The sequence below is a fragment of the Microcaecilia unicolor genome, chromosome 5 (genome assembly GCF_901765095.1).
Source record: "Microcaecilia unicolor chromosome 5, aMicUni1.1, whole genome shotgun sequence".
NCBI classification, from domain to species: domain Eukaryota; kingdom Metazoa; phylum Chordata; class Amphibia; order Gymnophiona; family Siphonopidae; genus Microcaecilia; species Microcaecilia unicolor.
The window spans coordinates 343,123,649-343,139,993 of NC_044035.1; the positions used below are offsets into that span (position 1 = coordinate 343,123,649).

General features: G+C 43.2%; 1 protein-coding gene across 1 annotated transcript in view; it reads left to right on the top strand.

The window, feature by feature from the left end:
• Positions 1-16,345, top strand: part of LOC115471366 (cadherin-13-like) — a 439,543-nt gene that overhangs the window by 254,783 nt on the left and 168,415 nt on the right.

Here is a 16,345-nt window from a genome sequence, read left to right on the forward strand (position 1 = left end):
AGGACGCCCTTCTTCTTTCTATTATCGGCCGAGGATGCCTATCTCCTAATCATGCCCCAGTCTCGCCTTCACTACCCTGCCGACATGCCCCCGTGAACTTTGGTCATCCCCGCGACGGAAAGCCGTCGAGGGTGTCAAAAATTCGGCTTTCGATTATGCCGATTTGGGCAGCCTTGCGAGAAGGACTCCCATCTCCCGATTTGTGTCGGAAGATGGGCGCCCTTCTCTTTTGAAAATAAGCTAGATGGTAACCTATGTAACTTTGTAAGTATAAGTCTTTGAAAATATGCCTTTTTATATACTAGGGATGTGTATTTGTGGGTGTGCATTCAGTTTGTTGTAACGTGCTTTAATTGCTGTAGGCGGTCATTTCAGAAGCCCATATTCGTGATTTGGACATGCATAAACCAGCATTTAGGCATATTAAATACATATTTAAACCTCAAATTTAAAAGGCTGGGATATACACAACCAAATTATGAATACACGCATTTATCAAGGGGACATGATCACGGTGTGTTTTTGGATGGGACTAGAGTGGGGCTGAAATATACACATGCATTTCTGATTTCAGAATAAGAATACAAATTTATGTCCTCCAAGATCAATGTTGGTGTTCACATCTACTCCCGGGGACATCTAGGTTAATTAAAGGTGCTCGGTTTGTGCAGTGCACTATTGGAGGAATTCGTGGACGTCAACCCTTTAATCCTCCAGTGTATTTTGAGAGTGATTCTGGAAAATAATATTGGGCTCTGTGACAGTTTTGGAAGAATATGTATAGGTTTCTAAAACTGTAAATATACGTGCCTATGTACTGGCATACACACGTGTATGTTCTGAAATACCTACAAAACTAATTCCAAGTACATAAGTATTGCCATACTGGGAAAGACCAAAGGTCCATCAAGCCCAGCAACCTGTTTCCTACAGTGGCCAATCCAGGTCACAAATACCTGGCAAGATCCCCAAAAAAGTACAAAACATTTTATACTGCTTATCCCAGAAATAGTGGATTTTCCCCAAGTCCATTTAATAATGGTCTATGGACTTTTCCTTTAGGAAGCCATCCAAACCTTTTTTAAACTCCGCTAAGCTAACTGCCTTTACCACATTCTCTGGCTACTCACTTGCATGTAAGACAAATCTCATTCAATACTATACAAGTGCCAGACTCATGTGATGAGTGTGAGATAACATTTTCAAAGAGGTAGGAGGAAAAGACCCCAGTGGCTCAAGTATCAAAATCAAGAATCTTTGTCTTGAGATCAAATAACTTGCAAGTAACCAATTATACTGCAGAGTGATATCTTCACGGGTCTAAAAAAACCTCCTCCTCTGTATTCATTTCATTTTAGCAGCTTTTCTATATTCATCTATCAAAACCTTTTATTTAAACTTTTTGTCTTTACTTTTATCTTGACTGTAATTAAAATATACAGCAAAAGACTTGGCTGGAAAATAGCGACTTAGCTAATTGGTCCCGCTCAACAGAGCGCTGCCATATCGCAATAGCTTCCTTGAGAACATTGCCAATTTATTTGTCAAGAACTCCTTTTCATTACAAATTCTTCTGACTGCAATTAACAGTAGTCGTGGAGATCCCACGCCTAAATTTGGTCCCATTTCCCAGAAATGAAATGAAGAGGGTGGAACTCCTTGCAAAGGCAGACCTTTCAAGTCCACGGCTGTCTGTACATCAAGACTGCCTTCCATCCCAGAAAAAGAAGCAGGTTGTGGGGGTGGGGTAGGTCCCCCAGATAATACGGAGGCGTAGGGTGTAGATGCAAGCTCATCGGCAAAGGTGGAAAAATGAAACTGTCTCCTGAACATGCTGGTCCAAAGATCCCTTCATGGGCGGCATTATTGAAGGCTTGCTTTTCATCCCTTTACACTTCTCCATAAAGAGATGACGAGAATGACCTGCTCTTTAGTAGCTCTGAAGGGGCTCCAAAGGGGCTGGACCTGCCCCTTTGGCCACACACTATGGGCCAAGTGCGACAGCAGTGACACCCTTATGAGCTTGCAATGAAAGACCCCACAAAGGCTAGCTGGAGTGGCGTCCAAGTGAATGCCTGCCGTCTAGATGGAAAGTACACCGTCTCATTGGCTTGCCATGCATCTAGATTTTATTTGCAAGTATACATGTGTCACTTCCTATTTAAATTTCACTTGCCCACAGAAGTATCTGAAAGGTCTTCAGGTACTTTTGTAGCTGTGGCAATTTTCAAAAGAGGAGTCATGCGAGTAATTTGAGAAATTTGCCCTAAACGTATTCACTGGAGTAGTATATACACTATTTCCCACTAAAGCTATGTCAAATACCATATGGGTAACCAATATCTTATTTGGTAGACCTTCTAAAAATCTTGCCAATATATAAAACATCCCAATTAGGACTCCTGATGAAGATGTTGGTGCTGAAACATGATCTGTGTTGAGTCCGGTTGTCTCACTACAATTTGTTATCTGGAGCATATCGGCTATGCATCATTGCTGAATAAAGGACATTCTTGCTGAATTCCTGGTTTCACCCACTTGGTCAATCCCATTGTGCTTTTTCTGGGATTACCTTTGGTTTTCTCCCCTCTTTGCGCTAGACATTTTTTGGTTCATTTCACACATTTGTGAAATTTATAAATGAGTGTTATAATTTCTTAACATGCGTTAATGGATGTGCAGCCCCATTATCCCTTGTATTCTATATATGGCATGCCAAGCAGCGCATGTAAATTTGCACGCATGGTCAATTTACATGCACTACTAAATTAAGTAACATGCCAATTAGTTTGGATAATTGGCCAATAATGACTGATTATCAACACTAATTGGGCATAATTGGATTTTACGTGCACTTCTTTTTAGGTGTATTCTACAGTAAAGTGAGGTGGTAGCCATGTTAGTCCACTTTTAAAGCAAATAAATAGAAATAAAACAAAACATAGAAAAGAAAATACGATAATACCTTTTTTTATTGGACATTTTGATTAGCTTTCGAAGGTAACCCTTCTTCTTTAGATCAGTAATCACATCTATGCACGTGGTTATAGAATTCGGGGGAGCGAGCGAGCCTAGATTTAGGCGCATCTTTTCATTGGTGTACGTGGCTGCACCTAAAATCCAAGTGTGTCCACTCAGCCTATGCGCTATTCTATAAACGATGTCGGAATCTAGACTCGTGAATCGGTTGCGCCTAGATTTTAGTTGCCGTATATAGAATCCGGCCCTATATGTACAAATCTGTGTTATTCTTTAACTGTAATTATTATTTATTTATTTATAACACTTATACCCCACGCTTTCCCACTCGCTAGTAGATTCAATGCGGCTTACAAAGTACAACAAGTTTACAACGAAACATAGAATGGATACAGCTGTAATATAATGAATGAAGAGGTTGTCGATCTGATGTGGGTAGGTAAGATGGGCAAGGGGGAGGATGGTAGAGGTGGGGGAGTGGAAGGAAGGTGTGTATTGGGATTAGTGAGTTGTTTAGTTTGGGAGAATGTATAGGGAGGGGTTGGAAAAAGGATGTGCTTAGAAAGGATTAAGTAGGGGAGCATATTCCAGGTTCTGTCAACATAGTCTGATCCGGGTAGCACATAGTTTAAGTCAGGTCTTTTGTGTAGGCTTGTTTGAAGAGGTAGGTTTTTAGCAGCTTCCAGAAGGGCAGAAGGTCATTGACTATTCGAATGGATCTTGGTAAGGCGTTCCAGAGTTGGCTGCCTATAACGGAAAAGTTGGATGCGTAATATGGTTTGTACTTAAGACCTTTGCAGTTGGGTAGATGTAAGTTGAGATAAGTTCGAGAAGATTTAGAGCCATTCCTATGGCTTGTTTTGTATGGATTATACCAATCCATTCAAAACCAAGGCTGTGTCAAAAATCTCATGATGATTGAACTTCCACATGATTATTTGATTTGCTTGTGGGCTACCATTAAGATGGGTTATTTTACCACAACTAGTGGTATAAAATGGGGCCTGTGGTGAAATAGCCTGTCTTAGTAGTAGCCGCATTGATAACGTCTCCCCTAAACTCAATTTTTATTATCTCAGCTTCTTTGTATTTATGATATACAGTAAGTTCCACCAATTAAAATCTGGTGTTATTGGATTCCTGTAATTACTAATCAATACTTTTAATGATACAGAGATGATAGGCTATAGGCATTCTCAGAGATTTGCACATCATAATTTTGTACAATATTGGAAACTGAAAGCTAAGACCCGGCTTATTCACTGCCAAACGTCACCCCAAAACTGTTGGAGGTGTAAAAGGCTACCCACTTCCCTATGACCCGATCAACATGTCTTGTTTTGTTCCACAGCAAATGCGGCCATAATTGATGATGTCCAGGGTGCTCTATGGTGTAAAAATACATTAACTGGGTCATATGAACTGAGTAGGACATATGGATCCGCTTTGACCAGAACCATTGACGTTGTTTGGTTTAAACAAATCACCCAAATTATCATTCTTTATCTGCATGGAACCCTACCTGAATCTTTGTTTAGGGCTGCACAGCCGCATAGAGAATGACATGGGGGCAAAGTTTGTCCCCGTCCCTGCCCCGTCTCCGTGGGTTCTGTCTCCATCCCCGCCCCCGCAGGTCCTGTCTCCGTCCCCGCTCCATTCCCATGGGCTCTGTCCTCATCTGCAGAAGCCTCCAACGATTATGATTTTATATTTTTAATCTTCTTATTAAAGTATAAAAAGGAACAATATGCTGTGCAACTATTGTGTGTAAATTACAAATAGAAACAATAATAACAGTGAGCAGCTATAATAACCCTCCTCCTCACCACCACTCTCTACCCTTCCAACCCCAACAATAGCTGATTTCCACTACCATAAGGAATCCTAATCCACCCTATTAAAATGTCCAGGGGTACAAAATACAACCCGTTCTGTGTCCCCTAGAGGGGAGAAATATGCCCTATTGGCACTGTTATGATTTTTTAGTCTGTAGATGAATAAGAAGTCATCAACAATCTCAGGATTCAGTCTAGCTCTCCTGTCTTCCACAGTCCTTCCTGCAACAGAAGATGTCTTCTTAGAAGATTTGCTGGTAGCAGGATGTACATGATCCCACCTGCAAATTTTACTAGTTGTGGCCAGCATGTTTGCTTGTTTTTGCAAAAAATCAAAATATTGTGGTCTGCATCACTCAAACATAAATAACAGTCCAATTCATTAACAGGCTTCAAAGTAGAAAATGACACAGGGACAAAGTTTGTCCCCATCCTCGTGGGCTCTGCCCCTATCCCTGCTCTGTCCCCGCCCCGTCCCTTCAAGCTCTGTCCCCGTCCCCCGGTTACTGTGGGTCCCTGTCCCCTTGTCATTCTCTACAGCAACATATAGAACAAGGATTTCAACTGGTTTATTAACTTATTAAAACTTTCCAGTTACATCAGAATCACAATTACTATTTAGTTGAGAGTGGAGGAGTGGCCTAGTGGTTAGGGTGGTGGACTTTGGTCCTGAGGAACTGAATTTGATTCCCGGCACAGGCAGCTCCTTGTGACTCTGGGCAAGTCACTTAACCCTCCATTGCCTGCTGCATTGAGCCTGCCATGAGTGGGAAAGCGCGGGGTACAAATGTAACAAAAATAAAATAGATACTATTGGAGATTCTACATGGAATGTTGCTATTCCAAGCAACATTCCATGTAAAAGGCTGCGCAGGCTTCTGTTTCTGTGAGTCTGACGTGCAGGACGTCAGACTCACAGAAGCAGAAGCCTGTGCGGCCACATTGGTGACCTGCAAGGGCCGAGTTCTACATGGAATGTTGCTAGTGGAATAGCAACATTCCATGTAGAATCTCAAATAGTAGCAACAGTGGAGGAGTGGCCTAGTGGTTAGGGTGGTGGACTTTGGTCCTGAGGAACTGAGTTCAATTCCCACTTCAGGCAAGTCACTTAACCCTCCATTGCCCCATGTAAGCCGCATTGAGCCTGCCATGAGTGGGAAAGTGCGGGGTACAAATGTAACAAAAAAAAGGATTATATAGTGGCTTGGAAGACCCCGACAAACTGATTTTTTGGATACCTGGCAATAACTGTATTGGAATCGGGGAGGCTAACTTCTCTTCCCATCCAAGTAAGACATGTTTCTCTTGGTTGCTTAATTCCTGAAACCATAAGCCACCCTATCTGACGATAAAAACATTAGTGCGCCAAAAAGTGGCCATTGTTTGCGTAGACGCATGTATTAACACGTGCAGGTCCATTTTTCAGCGCACCTGTAAAAAAAAAAAGGCCTTGTTTTTTGGCCGAAAATGGACGTGCGGCAAAATAAAAAATAGGCACACGTCCATTTTGGACCTGAGACCTCACCAACACTCATTAACCTAGCAGTAAGGTCTCATGCATTAACCGGGTGGTAATGGTCTACGCACGTACAATGCTGATTACCACCCGGTTAGCGGTGAGCGCCGGAAAAGAAAATATATTTTCCGGCGTGCTTAGTAGATGTGCGTAAAAAATGAAATTACTACCCGGGCCACATGGTAGCCGGGTGGTAGTTGAAATTGACACGTGTAGGACGTGCGTAGGCACCTACACGGCTTCGAAAAAGGGCCCCATGATACTTTTTTGAAAGTTGGGAAATTTACTTGACCTACTTCTGTAGCACACTAACATTTTCATCTATCATTTTATAAAAAATTAGAGGACAACAGTAACAACATCATGTTTAAAAAGTAATTTTCCTTCAGAATTATAACCATTTTAACAGCTCCTGCCAAGAGAGATGAGGTGGGGAGCATCGTTCCTTCATTTCCTGCACACTATTAATACCTTCATTCCTTCTGATCTTGTCTGCTAATGTCGGGGCTAGTAATATACCAAGATAATTTATAGTACGAACATAATATTGGAAGGGATATTGAGCCAATTATGTCTACAGGACATATCTATCCTTAGGCAGCGTTTCCAACTTTGACCGATTTAGTCAATAGCTGGAAAGAGTTGAGAACTTGTCTGTCTGCTCTTAACATTCTAGGGACTGAACTAACTGTAAAATATAAAAGGATATTGTCTGCATAAGGTGAGATCTTTGTTTTCACATTGTGATATTTTATTCCTTTTACTGAGGGATCCTCTTTGATGGCTAGAATTCCAGATCCACATGTGCTCTTGAGTCAAGAGTTGACACACATTGAGGGAGCCCTTCCTCATGGTTGATGGCTAGAATTAGGAGCTCCAAAGCTTTAACAAACAACAAAGGTGAGAGAGGGTAGGGCTCTTCAGCTTGGAGAAAAGGCGGCTGAGGGGAGATATGATAGAGGTCTATAAAATAATGAGTGGAGTTGAACGGGTAGATGGGAAGCGTCTGTTCACGCTTTCCAAAAATACTAGGACTAGGGGGGCATGCGATGAAGCTACAATGTAGTAAATTTAAAACAAATCGGAGAAAAGTTTTCTTCACTCAACGTGTAATTAAACTCTAGAATTTGTTGCCAGAGAATGTGGTAAAGGCGGTTAGCTTAGCGGAGTTTAAAAAAGGTTTGGATGGCTTCCTAAAGGAAAAGTCCATAGACCGTTATTAAATGGACTTGGGGAAAATCCACTATTTCTGGGATAAGCAGTATAAAATGTTATGTACGTTTTTGGGATCTTGCCGGGTATTTGTGACCTGGATTGGCCACTGTTGGAAACAGGATGCTGGGCTCGATGGACCTTTGGTCTTTCCCAGTATGGCAATACTTATGTACTTATGCTATTCTTTGGGGTTCTGCATGGAATGTTGCCACGATTTAGGTTTCTGCCTGGTAGTTGTGACCTGGCTTGGCCACTATTTGGAAAACAGGATGCTGGGCTCGATGGACCTTTGGTCTTTCCCAGTATGGCGATACTTATGTACTTATGTAGTTTAGCTCCATCTTGCTTCTTTATGTAGACTAGTGGGGGAACGGCATATTTTCAAAGCACTTAGCCTTCCAAAGTTCCATAGGTTTCTATGGAACTTTGGAAGGCTAAGTGCTTTGAAAATATGTTAATTAAGTCATCTATTCACTAACACATTTGCCACTGGCTGATGGTAACATATTTATCACTAATCCAAAATCATCTCATGGCCTCAAACAGATAGTCCCATGATGCATTGTCGAATGCTTTTACAGCATTTAACAAAGGAGCGACAGTTGGATCTTTCTTGGACTGAGCCACAGCAAGCATGGTATAGAATAATCTATGAGTTATCCTGCGGCATTCTACTCTTCATAAATCCACTTTGTTCCCTTCCACACTATCCTCTGTTTTAGAAGCGTTTCCAGTAAGTTTTGTCAGCACAGAGGTCAGACTAACCCTGCCTGTAAGTTCCCAACCTCTTCTCTACGTCTGCTTTCGTAGAAAAGAACCACATTGCCAGTCCTCCAGGACCACTTCCGACCCTAAAGAGCATTGAAAAGGTCAGAAAGCAGAGCTCTTTCAATAACTTTGTATGTATTTATTTATTTATTTTATTTGTTGCATTTGTATCCCACATTTTCCCACCTATTTGCAGGCTCAATGTGGCTTACATTATGTAGTAATGGCGAGCGCCATTTCCGGAATTAAAAATACAAATTGGTATAGAATTAAAGTTCTTAACTGATAAAGTAAAATATAGAGTAAGTTAGACAGTCAAACATCGAGAGTTCATTTCCGGCATGAGAATTAAAGTGGTAGTGCGTTAACGTTCAAGGGTGGCAGAGTAGATGAAGCAGTCAAGTGTAGAGAGTTCAGTTTTGTCTAGTTCTGGTAGAGTTTCGTTGTCTATTATTTAGGATGGGTCATTGTGGTATGCCTTTTTGAACAGATTGATTTTCAGTAATGTTCGTATCCCATCCTGACGGCCGAAACACGACGTTGTGTCGAGTCTTCAAATTATTAATAAAATTGTTTACTAACGAACATCCTCCAGTTTCTGGTATCCTTGGGCGCTCTCCCACTTCTTTTACACTATTGTTTTAACCGTGGGGCGTTTGAGTTCTCCGCTTTTTTGATGGATTTCCTCTCACACGTATCACATCTGGCACCATTGCTTTGTCTACTTACAATTTACCTAGTTCCTCGCAAAGCAAACATACGCTAAACAGCCCTTTTACTAAGCTGCGGTAGAGCATGGGTAGCATGCGCCAAATTGACCCTACCACCGGGGTAGCACCGGGCGCCCAGCAGTAGTTCTGAAGTTGGCACATGCTGTTTCCCATGGTAGAAAATAATTTTCTCTTTTATACCACTCGGGGGTGTTCCTGGTGGTAATCGGCATTGCGGTCACATTGCAGCTTACTGCCTGATTACCATATGAGTAGTGCGTGAGCCCTTACCGCCAAGTAAATAGGTAGTGGTAAGGGCTCAGGCTGTAAATAGTCACGCGCTACTTGTCATATTAGCACATGGCCACTTAAAAAGAGAGCTTTTTAACCTGCTGTGGTAAAAAAAAAATGGCCCAGCACGCGCCAATTTCATACGTCCAAACTAGCGAAGGCCACTTTTTACCACAGCTTAGTAAAAGGGCCCCTAAGAAATGCATATCCCTATTGAAAACTTTTTCTAAAGTGATCTGCCTTAATTGTAGATGACAGCAGAGAAAGACCTGCACGGTCCATCCAGTCTGCCCAACAAGATAACTCATATGTGCTACTTTTTGTGTATACCTGACCTTGATTAGTATCTGCCATTTTTTTTGTTACGTTTGTACCCCGCGCTTTCCCACTCATGGCAGGCTCAATGCGGCTTACATGGGGCAATGGAGGGTTAAGTGACTTGCCCAGAGTCACAAGGAGCTGCCTGTGCCTGAAGTGGGAATCAAACTCAGTTCCTCAGTTCCCCAGGACCAAAGTCCACCACCCTAACCACTAGACCACTAGGCCACTCCTCCACTGTTGCTACTGTTTGAGATTCTACATGGAATGTTGCTATTCCACTAGCAACATTCAATGTAGAAGTCGGCCCTTGCAGACCACCAATGTGGCCGCGCAGGCTTCTGCTTCTGTGAGTCTGACGTCCTGCACGTACGTGCAGGACGTCAGACTCACAGAAACAGAAGCCTGCGCAGCCTTCTACATGGAATGTTGCTAGTGGAATAGCAACATTCCATGTAGAATCTCCAATAGTATCTATTTTATTTTTGTTACATTTGTACCCCTTGCTTTCCCACTCATGGCAGGCTCAATGTGGCTTACATGGGGCAATGGAGGGTTAAGTGACTTGCCCAGAGTCACAAGGAGCTGCCTGTGCCTGAAGTGGGAATCAAACTCAGTTCCTCAGGACCAAAGTCCACCACCCTAACCACTAGGCCACTCCTCCTCTGTTGCTACTATTTGAGATTCTACATGGAATGTTGCTATTCCACTAGCAACATTCAATGTAGAAGTCGGCCCTTGCAGACCACCAATGTGGCCGCGCAGGCTTCTGCTTCTGTGAGTCTGACGTCCTGCACGTACGTGCAGGACGTCAGACTCACAGAAACAGAAGCCTGCGCAGCCTTCTACATGGAATGTTGCTAGTGGAATAGCAACATTCCATGTAGAGTCTCCAATAGTATCTATTTTATTTTTGTTACATTTGTACCCTGCGCTTTCCCACTCATGGCAGGCTCAATGTGGCTTACATGGGGCAATGGAGGGTTAAGTGACTTGCCCAGAGTCACAAGGAGCTGCCTGTGCCAGGAATCGAACTCAGTTCCTCAGTTCCCCAGGACCAAAGTCCACCACCCTAATTTTCACAGCACAGACCGTAGAAGTCTGCCCAGCACTAGCCCCGCCTCCCAACCACCAGCCCCACCACCAGTCCCGCCCCTCCACCACTGGCTCTGCCACCCAATGTCCGCTAAGCTTCTGAGGTCATTCATTCAGGATAAAACACACTTTGTATATGCCCATTATATGGATGTGTAACATAGGGTTAATTATAAAATAAAATTAATATACTTACCTGGAAGGGTCCGGAAGCCCAGGCGGGAGGTCCTTCTGGGGGAAAGATGTGGGTTTGCGGCCATTGTTAGGCCGGATTGGTGAGGGAACGCTGTGGGAGTTGGGGCAGCGAGTTTGGGGCCGGTTTTGGGGAACGGGAGGTGATTTCACGGCCGTTTTGCATGGCCGGATGAAGACCGGGATTTTCCGACATCTCCGGTCTTGAGAAGCGGCAGCGCAGAGGTTTTCCGGTCCCGGGGACGATTGGGCACATCCCCGGGATGAAGAGATACAGGGCTGGCGTGCGGGTTTGTGCTAGGGGACAATCCGGGGTTTGGGCAGGCTCGTGCGTGCGATGAAGGTCTGCGCCGTTGTTTTTGGAGTCCGGGGACGTTTGGGCAAGTCCCCGGACTTGGCAGCATGGGCCTGAAGATGTTGGAGGGTGCACGCACGCGCACAAACTGTTTTTTTTTTTGAAGCTCCGGCGAGGCCTAGAAGCCTGGGCCTCGATTTTTTACCGGAGCTCCGTAGAAAATGGCGGTTTTTGGGGCGATTTTCCTTTTTACCTCTTTTTTGGCCCCAGGATGATCTGGACAGGAACGGATAGTAGTTGTCATGTGAGGGGAAAATCTACAATAAGGTAAGGGGTTTTTTAACCAGAAATTTTAATTTATTTATTTTTAAATTGTAGAAATAGGGTTTTTTATTTTTAAAAAATCAGAGGTTCATTGGATTTAGATGGGGTTTTCATATTTGGGATCAGGAATTTTTTCTGGATTTTTTGGGTGGGTTAGTTTTTAAATTTAAATATTTTTAGGGGGTATTTTAGAAGGGGTAGGTTTTGAAGGGGTTAATAAAGTGTTAGGGAGCTGAATTCGACATAGTATGTCCGGGGGGAGTTATTGGAATTTTTGAGAGGGATTTTAAATTTTTTGGGAATTTTTACAGGGATTTTTGTTAGGTTGTTGTAAGGCGGGGGTTAAATATTAGGATTTTTAAATTTTAAAAATATGGTTTAATAGAGGGCGGAAAGTTTAATTAGCATGGGAAATTTGTGGAAATTTATTAAAAGTTTAAGGGTTTTTTAGGTTAATTGAAGAATTTCCCATTGATTCCTATGGGATTTTGTTTAATTAAAATGGGGATCCAGCAGTGCTGCCCAACATTCCACTTGTCAGCAGAAGGGTTTGGAGTGTTGAGCAGGCTCGGGGATTGGCTGACTGGGATTAGAATCCCAAACCAAGGGACAGTTTCCTAGGGGATGATCAGAAAGGCAGTTGGTTAGAGCATTTGAGACTGTTGCTGAGAGAGGTGGTGTTTAATGTGTGCTGGTGAGGTTAGTGCTTAGGAGTGAATTAGTGATATTTGGAGGGTGGAAGTGGATAAATCAAGTGTCTGGAAGTATAATTGGGGAACTATTTGCTGAGAGTGAGTGTTTTGAGTGAGTCTGGTGTTAGTTTGAAAGTGGGTTTGATTTACAGTAAAAGTGAACTTAAGTTTGGTAACTGAGGTGGTGTACATATGTTTATGCTCAATAAATTAGGGAATTTCAGTTAAGTTTAGGAAACCTAGGTTAGGGTTGTTTGGTTATTTTCTTTTATATAGATAGTGTCCAAGTGTTACTTTGTTAAAGTCATTTAGCGTGGGAAAAGGGGATTTGTTAAGGAGTTAGGGTTTTTCATTCCATTTTAGTTGTTAAGTGTTAGGTTTAGGGGAAGAAGAGATGTAAACAGAAGATCCAGAAAACATCTTGGGCCCCAGTGCAAGACAGATTGCCAGTACAGCGGAAGCAACAGTGGTGAATATAACAAACAGACAAAAAGTCATACAACATCATACTTACCTGCTGGTGCAGTTGTCACGTGACCTGCAAAATATAAAGAAAGACACAAAGTATCATTCTTTTATAGGGACAATTTGAAGCTTATATTAGTAAAGGAATATTTACTGTTTTTAAAGATAGAAAAGAGTACTTATCTGATCTCTGTGCAGGGAGGTGCCCCGGATTAGTAGCTGTAAGAGAAATACAACAAAAACAGAAACATCAACTAAACAGTTCCTAAAGAAATAAGAAAATAGAATTGTTTATTGGTTATTTGTATATTAGAAAAGAAAATAAATGTTATTTCAATGAAGGGAAACTGTGTCTGAGTGCATCCAAATTCAGAAAGAATTCATTAGTTTTTTTCCCTGTACATTTCTTTGAGGGTGTACAGCAAGGTTAGTTTCTCTAACACACTCTCTGAATTCTGAGGTGCTAGACCTTTACCTGGCACGACTACCAACATCAGGGTTTGGGTAGCATCTACAAACAGAATTCAGAGGGGTGTCAACAGATGGACCACTCAGTCCTTCATGTGCAGGTCACCCTGTCACTGCTAGGCAGGGCCGCCGAGAGGGGGGGACAGGGGGGACAAAAGTCCCGGGGCCTGGGCCTCCAGGGGACCCGGCGCCGCTGCCGCCTGGACCGCCCTCTGTCGCTGCCTGGCCCGCCCTCCGTTACTCCCAGAACTCTAACCTTAAGCCTCCTTTCACTTCGCAGCAAGCAGCAGCAGGTCAGGCCACTCCTTCCTTCCATGTCCCACTCTCGCCTGACGTAACGTCCGCGAGGGCGGGGCACAGAAGGAAGGAGGAGAGGTCTGCCCTGCCGCTGCTTGCTGCGAAGTGAAAGGAGGCTTAAGGTTAGTTCCGAGGGCCCGGCCCGATAGCGGGTGGAGGGGGCCCGGTGACCTTGGGTGGGTGGGCGGTGGGGGGGCCTGGCGATCTCGGGTGGGCGGCGACCTCGAGTGGGCGGGCCCGGCCTTGTCCCTGGCCCGGCTCCAGCTCTCGGCGGCCCTGCTGCCAGGACTGCCAAGCTGTTAGGTAACTGAGCTGTTCGGGCACCAGTGAACTCAGATGTTTTAGTTTCAGGCCCAGGGCCGTAAGGAAAGCTATATAAAAAGTAATTTCCAAAATGACATAGGGTCTAAAAGCACAGTGTAGCAAATGTTCTGTTTCTGTAGGAGCAGAAGATGATTTCATGCCACGCTTTTGGATTTTGGTCCACTGCTAAATATCATAAGTAAATTATCCGTCTTGTAGGATTAAGAATTCTGATTTTTCTCTCCTGCGTGTAGGTTGTTTGAACTGGTTCTCTGGTCATTTCATTTCATTTCTCCACATAACCCTGCTGAAATGTTCTCTTTCTTCTGGTGTTTCATATTGTTTGGTGCATAGTAAAGAAATGAGCCCGTGGTCATTTTTCTCCGAACGTGGATTGGGCACGAGCACTGTCTCATTACAGAAGATGTGAAATGAGCAATTTCATGGGCTTTCGCACTTGAGGTGATACATCTTCAAAGACGCATGGGTCTCTGCATAGCACTTAGATATCCCTAGAAAGAACAGAGATGTCAAAGGGCTGGTATGGCATTAACCCAATAAAAGGTATCGCATCTTATAAAGAATCCAGATTTGCTGGCACTGATGCTAATAGAACTCTTCCCTACACAATGACTAGTGGAAGAAATATACACAATTTAAAAAAAAAAAAAAAAAACGTTTTTCCTCAGTGCTTCTCTCAGATAGCAGTTGACCTCTGCGGCCTGAAATATCTGAAAGATTTTGTAGAGTTATATCTCTTCCTAAAAGAGAATAAAAAACCAGCAGTTCATGTGTGCATACTTTAAAGGATATGTGATATTCAGGATCTGGCCCGATGGTTCAGTGGCAAATGATATGGGTGGGTACAGCGGGGGGGGGGGGGCAAAATTGGGAGCAAGCTTCAGCTATTTCTCAGTGACATCATAAGTAGAGTCCAGATTAGCTGGGTTCCAGAGCGAGCTGCTGTCTGTGGACCTTGGTCAAAACTGTGGAGGAAATGCAAATGCAGGGCAATCCCTCTGTAGCCCAGTAGAAGATGGTTCTGAAAAGGGGAGAATTGCCAAGCAGCTTGGTACACAGAGACGTTCGGAAGTAGTGTTTGGACTGCTAAGGGAGCCAGCATTCATAAATATTCTGTTTCTTTTTGTGGGATTGTGTTAAGCAGGGAGAAGGGTAATAGGTAAACCTAGCTGTTGGGAGTATACATCTCACAGAGGGGGGCAAATTTAAACTGAAAATACCATGCAGATGACACTGATACAAAAAGTGCTCATTTTCAAAGCAGATGGACGTCTTAAAATGCTTTAAAAATGTCCATCTGCTAAAACCATCCAAATCCTGATTTTAGAAAGTCAGAATTTTGATCTTTCCCACTGCAGATTGTCCAAATCAAGGAGATTTAGGGGCCCTTTTACTAACCCGTGTAGGCGTCAACGTGCACCAATTTGGAGTTACCGCCCATCTACCGCGTGCCTTTGCAATAATGTGTGGCAGACAGTCGACGACGGAGGACGGGTGGGAATGTGGCACTGGGCCTGGAGAATTTTGTCCCCCCTGCCCCCCCCTCTCGGCGGCCCTGCTGAAACTATTGATGTGCTGTACATTCAGGTACAGGAGATATGTTGCTGTTTTGGAGGGATCCCCCCCCCCCCCCAATTACAAAAGAAGAGTTATACTGAGGTTTGAACTTGTCTCTCTTGGTTTGCAGTCTACTGTACTAAAGACTGGGCTACTCTTCTGTTCTGCTGGGACTTCTGTGTGGCCATATTTTTGCAAATGATGCCAGACAAGACGTTCATGTCCCTGGTTTTTTGTCGTTCAAAAGTTGGACGTTTCACTTTGGAAAATGGTTATTCATATTTTTTTTTCACTGTAAAAACATCCATCTCACAGCCTTAATGGAACAGGAAATCTAGACATTTTTCCTGTGAGATGGACCTTTTCTTGGGTCATGAAGAGCAGGACTTTTTATTTTTTTTTGGATGCAGATTTTTGTTTTTTTTTAAATGTACCTCAAAGCCTGCACAGTTTAAAGATCCTGCTTTGAGGGCTGGCATGGGGAGGGGGGAGGGGGAGGGGGAGAGGGGAGGGGAGGAACTCATGCCATAAGGGGCTCCAAGCCTGCCCAAAAACTAAAGAGAATCCACTAAATATAATCGAAATTGGGTGTGGAGATATGGAATCGTAAGATAATATCTTAAATAGAATGTATCTCCACTGAATGAAAATAATAATAAAAAAGCATATATCCAACAATACAATCGCTGTATATTCTTTTTTAAGAAGAGCTCTTAGAGAGCTAAAACGGGTCAGACCCTCTGTTCATCATTGGCCAAAAACCTTATATCTTATGCGATAACTGTAAAGTTCTTCACACGCTTGCTATTCCTGATGGTGATTATATGCAAGCACAACCATAAACACTCCAAACCTGAACCTTCAAGTCTCAGAAACGCTAAAAATCCTTGGAATCACCATCGACCGCCACCTAACGCTTGAAACTCATGCTAACAACACAACAAAAAAGATGTTTTACAGCATGTGGAAACTAAAAAGGATAAGACCGTACTTCCCAAGATCCG